Consider the following 17,109-nt stretch of genomic DNA (forward strand, 5'->3'; position numbering starts at 1 on the left):
AGCCCGCCAACTGGTCAGACTACGCATTGGTCAACAACAACGCGTCGATGAAATAAGATACAATTTGCGCCGACGAGACGTACGCTTCAGTCCAGGCGACTTGATATGGGTTTGGACGCCGATTCGACGACGAGGCCTGAGCGAGAAGCTACTGAAGCGGTACTTCGACGCATTGGAGACCTGGATTACGAAGTGGTACCTGAGTGCAGCGTTCCCTCTCGACGACCCCCGAAGACTGAAATAGTTCACGTCGTTCGACTCAAGCCGTGCTACAGCAGGTAGCGCTGAAGACTGGCTGGAAGGAGACAACATGACAAAAAAAAAAAAAAAAGAAGGAGAAGAAACGGCATCGAGACGATGCCACGTCTACGGAGGGGGCAATGCCACGAATCATCATCGAGAAACTTCCAGGGCAGGCACGAAACGGTACATCTCATCCCGGCGCATGCTGAAGAAGCAAGAAGCTTCCAGACACATCGCCTGCTCTCTGGCAAACGCCCGTGCTGTTTCTAGACTTTTCGGCGCGACGTTTAAATGCTTGTGCGCTGCAAGCTGGAGCATTCATTCCTTTGGACTCAGTTGTGTTCAGAGAGCTATATCACTCTTGTGATTTTGCTACCAAGTAGTTTAATAAACCGTTTGCTGTTTATTCGACGACTCGCCGGCCCATTTCGCTTCGTGACAATATGACAATAAGAACGCATGGTATTGTTAACATATTCATTATTTTGTTATCTAGAACGAGTTAACCTGTAAGGAGATTACGGCCTTGCGCAATGCTGCATGAGAACGAAAAATTTGGCGAGTTAGGGAATAAAGGAAGTTTAAGCCACATGTCCAGAATTTATGTTAAATGATTGACATGTATCTACACTGCAAGAAACGCGCGTGGGAATTTATTCATCTTAATTCCCTTTACCATTAGAGCGCGTCAAAGCTGGCCCGCATAACTGGTTCCGTCGTCACATCGACCTCAAAGGAAAATTTGATGAATTGTGTCTTTACAGGGAACAAAGGACGTTTAAGCCACCAGTTCGAAATTCATGTCAAAGGATTGACGATCACCTACATTACAAAAAACATGCGTGGCACTTTGTGCATCTCATTTAGTTTCACCATTAGAGCGCGTCCAAGTTGGCTTTCACGAGGACTCAGTCGCCACATCTATCTCGATGAATGAAAATTTGATGAGTTTCGCCTTGACAGGGAACAAAGGACGTTTAAGTCACAGGTTTGAAATATATGGTAAATGATTTACAAACATCTACACTACAACAAACATGCGTGGCACTTTGTGCATCTTAATTACCCATATTTTTCTTTCTGCGTCTAGTTCTTACCCACATGAGTTCAAATCATTTAATCGCGGAGAAATGCTTCGCCCATGTCTGTTTCATGCTAAAACAGATAAGACTATGACTGTGAAGGACTGTGACTATGGAGAGATTATGTTACGTTTCCGATATCCCTCTCTGTTCCTATTCCGCATTACAGAACACACTCTCTGTACACGCTCCTCACAATAAAATTAAAGCAAACTATCTGTATGCGCATTTAGCAGCTTTCAAATTCCTTGTAGAGCTAAAGCTCGACCGTTGTTGATGTCACTCAGTATCACATATGCTGCAATATATTGTGCGTAATGTGCGCATTAAAATGTAATTGGACACAATTGGACGGCGGAATCGCGCGACTTGTCTGCTAGTACGGCAAGAAAATAAAGAACCTGGATGAAAAGGAAAAAACCAAATTGTCTGGCAAATGTCGTTTTTTTTTCCATTTTATTGGCGACGTTCCACATCCCTCAGTTTATGGAAAGTTCACCGCTAGTAGAATTTGTAGCGGCCACACTATTTTTTTCTTACAAATTTAAAATCTACCCGGATCATGCTCCATTATTGAAGTAGGACCGCCTTTAGCTAAATAGTAGCGAAAGCGCATATGTCTATAACGCTGCAAGTATGTCATCAAGGGGGAGAAGGGGAAAGGGTAGGTTTCACTTCCGTAGTGTACGAGAGATGCTCTTCAATCATGCAGTTCCCACAACCACTGATCCATGTTATCCCCTTCAACAACCCTTTTAGGTCATCCGGCTCAGGTCATCCGTCTATGATCCTCCATAGGTTCCACATGAGGACGCCATTGTTACGATCTTGTAAATGCTTTACTATTTCTGGCGTGCGGATTTAGATATGCCGGGCAAACTCGTCGTTCTATAAACGAAACCCTTCGAGAACATGTTGCTAACATCAGAATGTCAGCATCTCACTCGGAAATTGTAATGCTTTCACGAGATTAATTGTAACAGGTGCGTTCCCACGTGGAACCTGTCCATCACCATAGACAAAGAGCCCCCCCTCTCCTGTCCCCCACTCTTTCTTGCTGCCCTCTTTCCACCTGTCCACGTCTGTACGGCGCTCATATAGCAACGGTTGCTTCACGGCGCTATAACACGGAAAAAGAAGGCCAAACAACTTACCAAAGCTGTTGAGGGAGAGGACAGAGATCAGTGGTTCTTGGGAACGCATATAATCTCATGTACACTCCGCAAGTGACATTTTTTCCTTGCCCCTTCTCCTCCATCGTAATTATACAGGGTGTCTTTTTTTCTTCGACACAGATTTTTCATAAAAAACGATAAGGGTTATCGACATCCTGTTTTCACTTCTATCATCTCTGCCCGGCGGACGTTCTTGGCCATCTGTTGCTCAACCATCGAATGAGTAACTACCTAAAAATAGTTAATTAACGTTTTAATTATAAAAGCTATGAAGTTGTCCCAATGAGAACATCTGTTCCTTTCGGCCACCTAATATCGTAGCCGCTTTCAGAACAAAAATCCGTTCGGTAGACCGTCCGCAAAAAAATCGTGAAGGAACGCCATTTTTTCTTTATTTTGTTCATTGCGCATCTTCGGAGATGCGTTTTTCTTTCACCCCCAATGTGAGAGGGTGAAGGTGCGCAGTCCCGCCTCATGCGTCGAAGATGAGCTTTAACTTTCGGAAACAAAACAAAAACACGCGTATCGGGTGACCCTATCGGAACTGCCCTTATCTTGGCTTGCATTTTCTGTTTTCTTTTAATCTTTTTCCATGACGGAAGAGGCGACAGTGTGCTCTTTCACCCTCTCACATTGGGGGTGAAGGAAAGACGGGTCTCCGAGGATGCGCGATGAACAAAATAGAGAAAAAAATGGTGTACCTTCACGAATTTTTCGCGGACGATCTACCGAACGGATTTTTGTTCTGAAAACGGCTACGATATCAGGTGACCAAAAGGAACAGGTGTTCTTATTGGGACAACTTCGTAGCTTTTATAATTAAAAAGTTAATGAACGATTTTTAAGCAATTAGTCATTCGACGGTTGAGCAACAGATGGCCAAGAAAGTCCGCCGGCCCAGAGATAGTAGAAGTGAAAACAGGATGTCTACAGCCCTTATAGTTTTTTCATGAAAAATCTGTATCCAAGAAAAAAAAAGACACCCTGTATATTCGTGACTTTGTACCAGGGAAAGGTAACGGTAATGGTAACGGAAACAGAAACGGTATATTCCGAAATTGGAGATGATAACGATAACGAAAATGCACACCACAGTCCTCCATTACCGGAAACAGAAACGAAAACGGAAATTATCATCCGGTATTGAATTCGGGTAATGGCTACTCCTGTTGTGCGAAGACATTTGAGTAACTCTTCACGTCATTTTTATATCTTGATGACAACATTCCCCGTAACACTCTAAATACTGCACGTGAGCATGGAAACAAAGCGCAATATTGGCTCTCGAGGGCGCATCCGTCACTTACCCACTCGTCCCAGCCCTCATAACTTCATGACATCGACAAATGAGACTCACACAGCATACACTGCACGTACTCTACTCCACCATAGCACGAGCATAAAATCATGTTTTTATTTACTGTTTTCCTACTTTTTTTTAATTCCACCGTGGCTATACATACATACATACATACTTTATTATGGTGTCTGCAAACAGCAAAAGCCTAGAATTGCAGTGCACCCTAATTACAAGTTGAGGTTACTGAGAACCTCCCGTCTGAAATGTTTAAAAGAAGGATAAAATAAGTCGATTTCAGAAGTCATCGAGTTGAAGTATAACTGAATGCGGCGGGTGGGCGACTGGCTCGCACGTATGTTGTCTACATAAAACAAGTGCATGTGTCGGACAGTGCGCGCGGGTACATGAAAACACGCAAGGTCAAGTATAGATCGAGCATCCAAGAGGTTGTGAACACATTTATATAAAAAAATAATATCACGGCTCGATCGGCGATCGCTCAAAAAAGACCCAGAGGGAAACGTTGTGACATAAGAGGGGAACCTCCGGTAGGCGATAATCAAATACCTCTTCAAGACCGAGTCTAGACGAGACACATTAGAACGACCAATACAATTCCAAGCAACAGATCCAAATCCAATGACAGGCAGTAAAAGATTACTAAAAAGCACTTGTAGACAAACATGGTCACTTAAATCTGAAGTTGTTCTACAGATCAGGCCAAGAATACGATAGGCTTTTTTAACAATATTTCCAACGTGTTCATTAAAGGAGAGACGGCAATCAATCCAGACACCAAGGTCTTTAACAACAGGCACTCTGCACAATTCGTCCCCTAACAAAATGTAGGTAAAAACAATAGGGTTCACCTTGTTGGTTAGTGTCATCATTTTCGTTTTGCTAGCATTTAGTACAAGCCCGTTATGTGAACACCAGCGTGAAATGGCGTTAACATCACGTTGAAAAGACACACAATCAGTAATATCAGAAACAGCAACAAACAGTTTCAAGTCGTCGGCGAACTTAAGTATTGCAGCGGTTTCCACGACATCATCGATGTCGTTTATAACAATATTAAAAAGTAGCGGTCCCAATGTAGATCCTTGAGCCACTCCTGAACAGGCAGGGTAATTATTCGAAAATGCTCCACCAACCTTTGCTGTATTCAGTCTGCCTTCTAAGTAGCTACTGAACCACTGACAATACAGCACAGAAAGACCGTACCTGTGTAGTTTACGAATAAGGAGAGAATGATTCACTAAATCAAATGCTTTGGTACAGTCAAAATAGACGCTATCGACTTGACCCTGTCTATTTAAATACGGGGCTGCATAATCAAGAAAAGAAGCCAAGTTGGTCTCGACTGATCGTTTAGGCATGAAACCATGTTGCGAGTCATACAGACAAAACTTAAAATGGCCTAACAAATGCTTATATATAACCTTTTCAAATATTTTAGAAAAGGATGGCAACAGAGACACCGGTCTATAGTTGGCCACTACATCGGCCTTCCCACCTTTAAAGATCGGGGTGACGACAGAAAGCTTCCATAACGTGGGATATTGACCCTGAGAAAGCGATAAATGGAACACACATGTAAGAACCGGAATGAGGATGCACTACAGCCCTTAAAGGAACTGTAAAGTGAAATTTGACCCCCCCTGTTTCTGTGTGCGACCCGGTAGTGTTTGCCTGTGTTTGATTTGATTTGATTGTAAGTTTAATGGCGCAGCGACAACTGAGATCATAGTGCGCCAAATACGATGATACATGAATGGGTTATGTTAAGAGCATAGTGATTTAATTAAAAGGACAGTTGTGTAACTACACTTCTGTGTAAATTGGAAGGTAAAACTGGTAAACTAAAACTTCACAACTGGTTGATTACATTCACCTCTCTAAAAAAATTTAAAACATTTTCAAAGGGAACGAGAGCGTCATCACCCAGCAAAAGTGATGGGTGAAGAGGCAAATAGTGGTCATAAAAGAAAGGGAAACACTGCTTACGATGTTTCTCAAACAAAGGGCAAGTGATGAGCAGGTGTAAAACGGAAAGGTCAGCTCCGCACCTTGTGCACACGGGTGCTTCCTCTCCCCGTAAAAGATGTGCATGAGTGAGAAAGGTGTGCCCTAGCCTCAGTCGACTCCATAGGACCTCATGATGTCGCTTTGGAAAAAGTTGAACACATGCGCCAACATGAGGTTTGACTGTATGAAGTTTGTTGTGTGTTTGTGTTGCCCAGAAACCCTGCCATTTCTTGTTGATGTCTTTCTTGAGTTGCAGCATCAGGTCACTAGACGGAATTTCAAAAGGTGTGATATCATTTCCTTGGGCAGCTGCAGCTGCACGATCAGCTTTCTCATTTCCGCGAATGCCGACGTGGCTTGGCACCCAGCATAGCCTCAAGCTGTACCCTTTTCCTTGTATGAGACTCATTAGGTACCGTGCCCGCCTGACCAGTAGGTTCTTGTGTGTTGCAAGACTACTGATTGCACGCAGAGAGCTGAGGGAGTCTGAGTATATCACTGACGTCACAACGTGTTCCTGAAGAATGTGAGGTTTGCCTGTGTGATGCCTCACATAGAGCCTAAGCACTCAAAGCGGGTTAATTATTACACAACATAAATTAGAAAAATTAAATCGGACGGTAGGTTGCGCCCCGTAACAGCTAAAAAAGTCATGATGGGAGTACTCCTGTCACGTGATACCAAAGTAATACACAGTGAACTTACGACCGGCTACTAACCTCCAATAAACACTACTTTTAGAATCACAAGAATTACTGAGACAATTCTTCAAAATATCGAAGAAACAGTATACCAAAATACTGATTGATTGATTGATTGATTGATTGATTGATTGATTGATTGATGTGTTTAATGGCACAAAGGCAACAAAGGCCATAGAGCGCCAAAACCATGGTGAGCGTGTCGGAGATGATTATGGGAAAGATGATGTGAGAGAGAGTGTGTGGTAGTTAAAATCTATCTACAGGTATGAGCGATGAGATTGACGAGGATAAGAGAGAGAAGAGGATGACGACAACAAGCAAGCTAGTGTGACAATGTGTGACAAAAGTGTGACAATGAGATATTTACATGAGTTCAGTGATATTGGATAAAAGCGGAGCAATGCTTATCATCTACATCTGACTAAGAAACCCACATGTGGTCAGAAATTTAATGACGTTATCAAACGGCACAAGAGGAGTGTCACCCAGTAGAAGGGCTGGGTGGAGTGGGACATGGTATCTGTAGAATGCGGTGAAATACTGTTGGCGTTGGTGTTCGAAAATACTGTCAGCGCGGTCAGCGCCCTCTCTTTGCCCTTCTCCCAACCATATTGCACGGCGACGGCGTTTATTGCGGCCTTGCGAGGTTTGTGTACGCAAAAAAAGTCCATTTCCTGCCGAAATTGAACAAAGCTTCACCTGACAGCTATGCCAAGTACCTACTGTAATGTTCGGGGATGCACCAAGTGTGCTCTTTCGACAAGGGACGTTGTGTGCCACAAGATTCCAATGGAAAATGCACGGAAACGAAAGTTGTTGCAAGCGCTTGGTCAAGAAATTCGTGAGCCACGCCGTATTTGCTCAACCCATTTCTCTGACGAGTTGTACGAAATGGTTGCAGCGGACAGTCGAAAACTTCTCACACGGACGGCAGTCCCGACACCAGTGTTTCAACGTGTGACGTCTGACGATGCGAACACCAGTGCAGACGAGGTATGTATTTACCGATACACACGAATGATACATATATGTGGTTCACTTGAAATTCAAATCGATTTTTGTGATGCCTACGCTGCACAATTCAATCGCAATATCCCCCTTCCCCTGGGGAGCCCTGAGCTCTCGCAGGAGAATATAAGTGTCAACTAAATTATGCGCTATAGACACTGACTGCATTCTTCATTCATATAAGCGACACAGGCTTCCATCGTGACTGACAAGAATGTGAAACTCAGAAGTAAAAGCGTGTCAACGGATGATTTACCGTCAACACCTTTCAACCTTTATCCAGTGATGAATTCAACACCTATTGTCCACACACACTCATGCTCACACGTGGGTCAAGCTCTTGTTTTGCTTAACATTTTGACTTCTGCATGCCTTGCAGGTGCATGATATGACAATATCTGCACCACTGGGGGAACCAGCTGTTGAGTAATTCTGGAAATCTGAAGACAACAGTTTTGAATGGCCTGCTTATACAAGTTTGCAGATACCTGTTCTACTTTGCAGTGTTGTGCCCTCTGCTTCACCAGACCAGAAGAAGTACATCAAATGTGCATCATATGCAGAACTTCCAGTGCACCTCACAAAGTGGCCACAGATGTTCGCGTCACGCGTCTCACCACAAAAGCCGAGTGCCCAAGTGAACACAATTGATCTTGGAAACTTCAGCCAGAAGTGAACAAGATGGCTGCAGGGAACATCCTGCTGTCCTGCACAATCCTTTTCAATGGGACCAGTGCAGCCAAGGTGTGAATTCATAGCGCCTTATGTATTCACAGATTCAAATGACACCTTGTAGTATTTGCTGCTGACCAGGTTCCGTGGTTACTTGAGCTAATTAATATTAAAGTCACCTCAACAGACCTCACCTACAACACCTACCAGAAAGGTCGCAGGCTCCCTTTACCGACACAGGTAGGATTATCAGAACTCACGGTCATGAGAGACTGAAACATCCAAATAACCTTACTGAAACACAAGCTTTCGAATAGAGTCTGTCCTTCATTAGGCATGATACAGACATACATGGTACAGATATTTATACTGATGTACATTAGAGAAGGGGAACAAAGAAGGTAGTGAGGAGGAAATCCAAATTCTTGTTAGAAAGTATTCAGGGCACGAAAAAATAATACAAAACAAGGTACACAGGCTTAGCGTAGTTGAATTATCTGTTACAATAATTCTATCTGCAACAATGTAAACATAACAGCATAACAACATAAAAGGTACACGTAGTAAAAGGTAAAAAGAACAAGCATGTACAATTACAATATGCAAATGCCATGCTCGGGAATGCTTAGTGGCCATGTAGTCCACATTAGGATCTTGTAACAGAAGGTTAAGAAAAAGCTTGAATCTGCGGTCAAGGTCCGTGCACTTGCTGAGCTAAACCCGTGGATGCAGCGTACTTGTAACCACCTTTACAGGTGTAGTTCCACTTCTGAGGGAAATGCAGAGCTCCTACTTAGCATGTGTCGAAGTATGAGCTTACGTATACAAATCAGCTGTCATTCAGGAAACAATGTATAGAAGCTTCGAGATAATGTGTCTAGGTTTGACCTGGCACGCTTTCAACAGCCATGACAGCCATAAGGGACCATGTTTCCATAGAAAGACCATAGGGAAGACACTTAGCCATGACCATACCTTACCTTCGCAGAGGATGTCGATCACCTCGTGAGTGAAACGCCAACTACTTGCAAAGATGTGAGCTAGAGTGAAATACTAGCGGTCTGCAAAAGACCTGAGCCCGCAACTGGACGGGTATAAGGGAAAACATGGGAAATTTATAATAAGAAATTGAGAAAGTGTTGCAAAGGTGGATGTGCACAGACACAGAAAAGGTATAAAATTTTTGTCAATGACAGGGATGCCTCTGAAGAGAAGCCTCTCTTGATGCCATTGGCATGACCCCACCTAAGGCCTTCTTATACTGATAAAGTCATGAACGCGAGGTGTTTTATTTATGTATTTATTTATTTCTATTTTTCTGGTGCCCATGAACGGCCAGAGGGCCTCCCTAATGGTGCACCATACAAACAGTCAATACAAAGAAATGAATTAAAACACCATAATTGCATAAAATAAAACAAAAACGAATACTACGACAAAGATAACACCATGTAGATGGCGAGGCAACGACTGGCCTTGCTTTGGACCCATCATGAAGAAGGCATCTAAGTTGGCGTACGACGCCAAATAAGTTACCACTGGACAGATCAACAACCCCGAAATGGGAGTTATACACAATCTGAAGCCTCAAAGAAGGTGATCTCTCGTAACTATTACCACATACATAAAATGTTTTGTGGGCTCTAGTGCTGCAATGTGGAACATAGAAATTGAGCCTTGATACGATCGCAGCTGAATCGATATATATCTATGTCGATATATAAATTGATTATAGGCAAGGTGATAGCCTATGTTCTCTTATAGAGCTTATGAACTGGAACGTGTTTGTGGCAAACGCCTGTGCACTGAACAGAATAAAAAAAAGCCTACATACATTGCGTTACTGGTTGGTGCGAAGTAGCACTTGCAAATTGATATGAACACAGTATGGAGATGTTCTCCTTCATTGTTTGCTTGTTTACTGCTATCACTTGTATGCTCATTCATAAACACAGTGATCAATAAAGCAACATTACAAGCTTTGATGTCTGTAGAATGTATTTTACTGTGTAATGGCTGTCAGGTTATTCCAGAAGGGTATATGGCAGACCTGTATTGTTCATGAAAGGGATACTGTTGTGATCAAGCGGTGTTCAAACCATCCAGTGCAGTGCTGTCAAGATGGGAGGCATTCAATGCAGCGTACAAGCACCTGAAAGAAAAGTGAGAGCTTCATCTCAGTGAAAGCGAATAAACATGCGCACGGTCAGACAGCATCTACTGCATCACACGTCAAAAAGGCAAAAACCTTTGTGTGCTTTAGAAGGAAAGTTTTAGCTTATGGCATGTACAGCACATGCTTCGAGGACTTTTCTGCAGTACTTTCAGCTTTCCTAATGGTCCCCAGAGCCACCTGGTAAACTGTTTGTAGGCAACGTACCGAAACTTCCTGCATGTACCATGGACAGCGTAAAATTATGATATGTAACTTTACTAATAACAGACCGAAGGCACACATGAATGAACTCACTTGTTCACTTTGCTGTTCCTCTTAACAGTGTACTCGTCGCTTTCTCTCACGTGACAGTAGGATACCTGGAGCAACTCAGTCTTCAGCCACAGTATTTTAAAGTACATATTTCTTGAAATGCAACCGCTGCGCTGCTTCAGTAATGTCTCATTTCGCAGCAACAAAGGCATTCTTCTGCTGTCGGCATCGGCACGCATGTGCTACAAGGACACCTGAACCGAAAGAGCAATGCCATATTTCCGCTGCGAGGTTCTCAACATTTTCATTACACATGAAGAGTGTTTCCCACGGCGGCTGGGTGACTGCAATGACGGTAATTCATCCTCCGTCGACGATTCTGCGGATGATGTTGTGTCATACTGCGTCTACCGCGTGCACTCGTACGAACAAACGTTTTGCGTGCGTGACTGCTGGACTATCGCAAGCTCGAGGGCATTCAAGTTTGGAAAAATCAACATCACACGACGTGGACCTCAAAGCAACATGACGGCTTCGCCACAGACCGGAAGGCGAGACTAGCCGTAGCCGACACGAGCCAACCCAGTGTTGTGTCTGAGGGAGTACTGAGCTTTGCGCTCGAATGTAATCTTTGAAATTCGATTACTCAAAGAAATAAAGGATTCAAAAAGAAATATTTCGTAACTGAGATGTACTCTTCTTAGGCTTTCATAAAATCATAAGGTTACCCTGGGTTGAAATTCACTTTACAGTTCCTTTAATAATGAAGGAAGGAATACAGTCATGACCGACAGCCTTTCCAGAGGATATACCACAGATGGCTTCTTTAACATCATTTTCACTGATGACCGGGGGTTGAACAATGTCACTGAGAGAAGATTGGAACTCCGGATCTCTGAGAGAATTTGCCTTAAAAACGCCAGCAAAATTCTCATCGCAAACACTTCGCAAACACCCCGCAAACACTCCGCACAGGACTGCGGGATCACTGACGTGATCGCCATCGACGCTAAGTGAGAGCTCCTCATATCCACCAGTACCCCTCCGTTGCCTGACAAAGTTCCAGAAAGATTTAGGACAAGACCGTAGACTAGAAGCAACCGATTGGTCGTAAGCACATTTGTCACGTTTGAATGTCTCTTTCACCTGTCGCCGACAAGCACTAAATTTGTCGTACCAACGGCCGTTGCCTGTCCTTTTGAACTTGCGAAAAAACTTAAGCTTTTGGCGCATCAGTTTGCGCAGGTCAGCCGAAAACCAAAAAGGGTACGGAGACTGTTTCCTTTTGACGGTCGGAATAAATGTGTTAGGAGCTGACTGTAAACGGTTGGTAAGCCCCAAAACAGCTTCGTCGACATATTTTGAGGAGAGCACAGGGGACCAATCGGTATCTCGTAGGAAACTGTAAGTATAACCCGGAATAATCACCCCGAGCGTATGCGTACCTCCGCAACACATCACGCTGCTGACGCTCGTTATTAGTGAAGACAGGAAAGTTCACAGCGAAAGGCGGATGCCACACATCGATTAGCACAAGGGGGGAAGCTGCTGCTGGATCAATTTCTTGAGTAGACAGCAGAAGACCGAGTACGTTGCCCGCTGGGTTGGGGTTAAGGTTCCTCTGCGACATGCCGGTGAAAGAAATGAACGAAGTTAAAGCTTCCAGGTATGAAGCACTTTCGGAGCTGGATGCACGTCCCGTTGACCTATTCACTCCGGGGATGTTAAAGTCACCGAAGAGCAAGACGTAATGAGTTTCCACTGTGAGCATCGTCGCCAGGCACTCCATTATCCGAGCGAATTGTGCAATATAATGCCTCGGGAGAAAATAAAATATCCCGACAAGAACATTTCGCTGGTGTTTCAAATGTAATTCGACCCAGACACTCTCAGAGTATAGTTCAAGATCAGGACGCCGATGAGAAGATATATTGCCCGTAACCGCTATCAGAACACCTCCTCTGAGCTTGCAAGTTTCAGTATATTTTCTGTCACCTCGGTAAACACGATAATCTTCAAAGAAGTAATCAGCGCTCGAGATATCTTCGTGCAGCCAAGTTTCTGTCAAGCACATGACATCATAAGTAGATGCGATCAGGCTAGCACGAAATTCCGTTGCCTTAGTCCGAAGAAATATAAAGCAGCTATAGCAGTATAATTTACTACAGAGAGCGTCCAGCTATGAATGCGTCATTGGGCGAAGGTCACGCCCATCTTGAGTTTCTGGACTCAGACTGGCTCAAGATATGTTCCTATATTTCTTTTAAAAAAATCTTCCAAGCTGTGCGCATCCCAACGACACAAAAGTTACTTGTGCACTGTGTATGCGTGACACCGAAGTAGCACTTGAGCAAAACAGGGTGCTGACAGAGCAAGACAGTCTGTCCTCACGCAGCTCTCTAACAGCTGCTTCATTAGCGGAAACATTAACGGAAACGTAAGGAAAACGAAATTAAAAGGCTGCTATCGGAAACGGATAACGGAAACGAAAATATAGCAAGAATGAAAATTGAAACGGTAACGACAATACGTCCGTTACCGTTCCCTGCATTGTACAATAAAACTTGCAGCTGCGTTTGAGATTTTTGTTGCGGTCGTCAAATTCTTCGGGGCAAACCTGTTGGCTCCAGCCAGAGCTGTACGTAACGCGTTACAAGGAACGTGTTACTCGGCAACGCGTTACTGTTTTTGGCAACTAAGTAACGACTTAGTTACTTTCTAAAAAATGTAACTAATAACGTACTTATTTACAAAAATTGGTAACGCGTTAGTGCAAGTTACTTGCTCCCTTTTTCTTTTCGTTCACTGCCACCAACCACGACCGCCAGTTGTGGTTTTCCCCGCGCACATGGCGATATTCCACGAGGCTGAAGCACGTGGAAAAATCCCCAGGGAAGAGAAAAGGATACCAGAGAGCAACGCCTTTCTCATTGGTCTAGTGTCCACAGTGTTTCAGCACATTCAGGGTGTTCCTGCTTTCAAATACTCACTGCGCTCAGGGCGTTCAGTGCTTTGTCTCTCTGTCCCCTGCTCGGGAACTCATGTCAATGATCCTGGGAAGGCCTCCTTGTTAATGAACACCGTTTTTTTTTCCTGAAAATCCCTCTTATGGATCACCGCCTTCAACCCTGTTCTTTGGTGTACATTTAGCCTAGGGCTTATTTGATGGAAGCGCGGGTCGGCAGTGTACATGAGACAATCAGATATGTAGGTGATATAGATGGGCCATGCTTTCGTATTTCTGCTGTCTGGTATGCAAATGTAACGTATAGAAGTAACTCGTTACTTCCAGGTAACGAGAACGCGTTCTTTTTATTTGTGAGTAACGGGTAACGTATTTAGTTACTATTTTTTCGAAGGAACGAGTAACGTATTTAGTTCCTTTTTTGGGGGTAACGTGTACAGCTCTGTGTCCAGCATACTCGTCGCAACTCCCTTGCGTATTTTGCTTCCGCGGGAGGATGAAGTTAGTATTGTGATGGCTGACATACAAAAGAATGAATAATGAATACTTTCAGCTCTAACGAAAGCTGCATCATCATCTTTTTGTCTTGCTCTGACTGCTCGGCACTTTAGATGTTAAAACAAGGTCACGAGGTGAAATGGAGCAACACCATTGGCTTTAGACCTCCGTGACTAAATCCTGAGCTGCATTTTTTTGGCACTCCGAGTGACATAACCAGTTACGTGAATGCAGTTGAGCTGGCACCTTAAAGGAGCACTCAAGTGCAAAAATTTCTCCTCGGGGAATGAAAGATCGCATTACCTTGACACCGAAAAAAAGGAACAAGATTCGTCCGTTGCGTCGTTCGGAATTGGTGAACGAAGGAAACCGAAACTTAACCTTTCTCTCTCCCTTTCCTCCTCAAGAATCGCTGCAATGCGGAGATTCCTCGGATTAGTCTCCTTAAACGACCTTCCGCGATGATTGAACAAATCGTTTGGAGAGACAAACGAGAGCCCGCTCCGCATTGTCGGCCTTCTTGAGAAGCACAGGAAGAGTGAAATCTTGAAGTAATGCTTTCTTTCACGCACCTAGCGCCGCTTTGAATTGTGGGAGTTCACTAATACGAAAGAAACGGGTGGCCTCCAAACCGTTCCGATTTCTCCCCTACCGTTCCATTGTCCACGACATGTCAAGGTCAGCGAAAGCAAAATTGAAGGATTATTCTTCGTTCCTCCGCTCAGCAAGCGCCCAGGATGCAATGAGCGCGCAAAGAGCACTGGGATTTTCTGAACTCGTCTATTGTTAAATGTTATTTGTAAATAATTGTTCTACCACGACGGCTCTACCATGACGGCTCTACCACCTCATTCTCAAATGAAAATTTCGAAGCACATAAATGCAGCTTTGTATTATTGTATCCTTTCGGAAGAAAGAACGGCATACCAAGGGCATTACTTACCTCAAAAGACAGGCATCACAAAGAGCTGCGCCACGAAGTAGCTTTCTTATATGGAAAGCAAGTGCTCGGAGACCATCTGTCCAATCAATTCTGTTACAGACGCCGAGATACATTTCTAAAGTTCACCCATTGTTCGGGTGTTCCTGTTTGAAACGCCTTGTTGTCGTGGGCCTCGCATCTAGACATTTTGCATCGTACAATGTTAACTCCCAAAGCTAAATATCATGCTTTAGCAACGAAAAGAACAAACACCGAGAAACATTGTGGATAGCAGGTGTGTTTGAAAGCTGGGAAGCACAAATTCGAGCTGTAACGTCAAGGTCAACGCGGACTTCGAGAGAGCGGTTCTCCAAAGGTTATCTCTACGTCATTCAATGTAATGAAGGTCAAGCACAATAAGTCGGTTAGACAAAATGTGTTTTTATTTTTAGGTTTAGTCATCGTTCCAATGTGAACAAAAAGCTCCCAGTATTTCGGTATCTCAAATATTATTTTATTTTAAAGGGCACTACAAGGACACCACTTTGCATTCAAAGGGTATGCAAAAACAAGTTGACTTGAAATTACGTTACACGCTATATTAATTTCGTACTTTTATCATAATTCGAAACTTTGATTCAGTTACGAAGCTACAATCAAAATTATACCGCACACCTCGCTTCGTTGCTAAGTAGTGAACTACACTTCAGCTCGAGCATCGGTATTTTAGTCCATGCTGCGCGTGCACGCACGTGGCACGCTATGGAGCAGTCCCGGTGAAAAACATAGTGCGCGTTGCGAAGCGGACTCGCGTCGCTGTACGAAGGACGTGAAGATAAACGTTGTCAGTGGAACATTTGCGAGAACTGTTGTGGTCTACAATTCAGTGAATCGCTATTGAAAATGCAGCAGTGCGCATCACGCAGCGCATATAGGGAACACTACGATCGGACCCGTTCCAAATCCACATGCCCACCATAGGCATATTCGCGCGCTTCTCCTGCTGTCTCATTAAATGTCGCCAATCGTTGCCTCCTGGGGACCCATTCTTTGCCGCCAAAGACGAGCCTAGCTGTTTTCATTGCGTTTTTCTTCGAAACGGTAGCGTTGTTTGAACTAACTTTATTTGAATTTCACTCGAACTTGAATTTTGAACGACGCGCGTTCATTTGAGAGCCAGTCGTTTTTTTGCATTTTAGTGCACCTTTAAGAGAGATTGTCTTGGAAGGCACAGGGTGCCTGACGAGGCCGTGACACAATACAAAATGGACATGCAGAAGTAAGCACATACATGTAAATCTCACGTGTCCTCTAAATTGCTTTGGCAATAAATACAGCAGCCGACATGTACATAGCGATACATGCACATCCTACACATATGGGAGAGGAAAGAACATAACATTCGCATCGCCTGGTGATTCATTGTTGAGCGAGCTCCTTGGTGGGGAGGCTGGTGGGAACGGCTTATACGAACTGTGAAGGAAGCCCTAAGACGCTGCATTGGGAGAAAGCGCCTCACCTTTGAAGAGTTGACTACGACACTCTGTGAAGTAGAAGCCATCGTCAACTCCCGTCCACTCACGCATATTGGAGCTGATCCCGGGGAGCTTGAGCCACTTACCCCATCGCACCTTCTATTAGGAAACGAGCCGATGCTTTGCCTGATGAATTCGCCTCCGATCCAACACGCCATAACGACCTGCGGCTCAGTTTTCGAGTCATTCAACAGGCAAGGCAGCAGTTCTGGAAACGCTGGACGCACGAATATCTCCTTCAGCTGCGGTCAGCGCACGCAACCACCTCGCCAGCAGTGTCCGAGACTCAACTGAGGGAAGGCGACATCGTGCAAGTGCAAGAAGACAATGTCCGTCACTCGTTCTGGACGTTGGCTCGCGTGTCAAGCGTTATACGAGGGCGAGACGGCGTCGTACGGGCGTGCTCGGTGCGCCTGGCCAACGGGTCATCGGTCGTCCGACCCGTCCAAAGGCTATCTCGCCTCGAAGCTGACGTGCCCCAGTCCCGGCGTGGGATGATGTTGCATAACTTAGAGGAGGACGATGGGCGACCAGATGCATGGGATTGCG

At 44.4% G+C, this 17,109-nt stretch overlaps 1 protein-coding gene across 2 annotated transcripts in view; it reads right to left on the reverse strand.

Annotated features, from left to right (window-relative positions):
• The window catches only part of LOC135378444 (prostatic acid phosphatase-like), a 56,523-nt gene extending 41,416 nt beyond the window's left edge, over window positions 1–15,107 (reverse strand). Inside the window, exon 1 of one of the 2 annotated variants that reach the window (XM_064611486.1) lies at window positions 15,047–15,107. The gene's annotated coding sequence lies outside the window, so the exon portion shown is untranslated. Of the gene's footprint in view, window positions 1–13,630; window positions 13,739–15,046 lie in introns of those variants that run through there. The other variant, XM_064611487.1, reaches the window with a different exon arrangement.
• Window positions 15,108–17,109: the final 2,002 nt, after the last annotated feature.

This window comes from Ornithodoros turicata, chromosome 1, assembly GCF_037126465.1.
Source record: "Ornithodoros turicata isolate Travis chromosome 1, ASM3712646v1, whole genome shotgun sequence".
Taxonomy (NCBI): Eukaryota; Metazoa; Arthropoda; class Arachnida; order Ixodida; family Argasidae; genus Ornithodoros; species Ornithodoros turicata.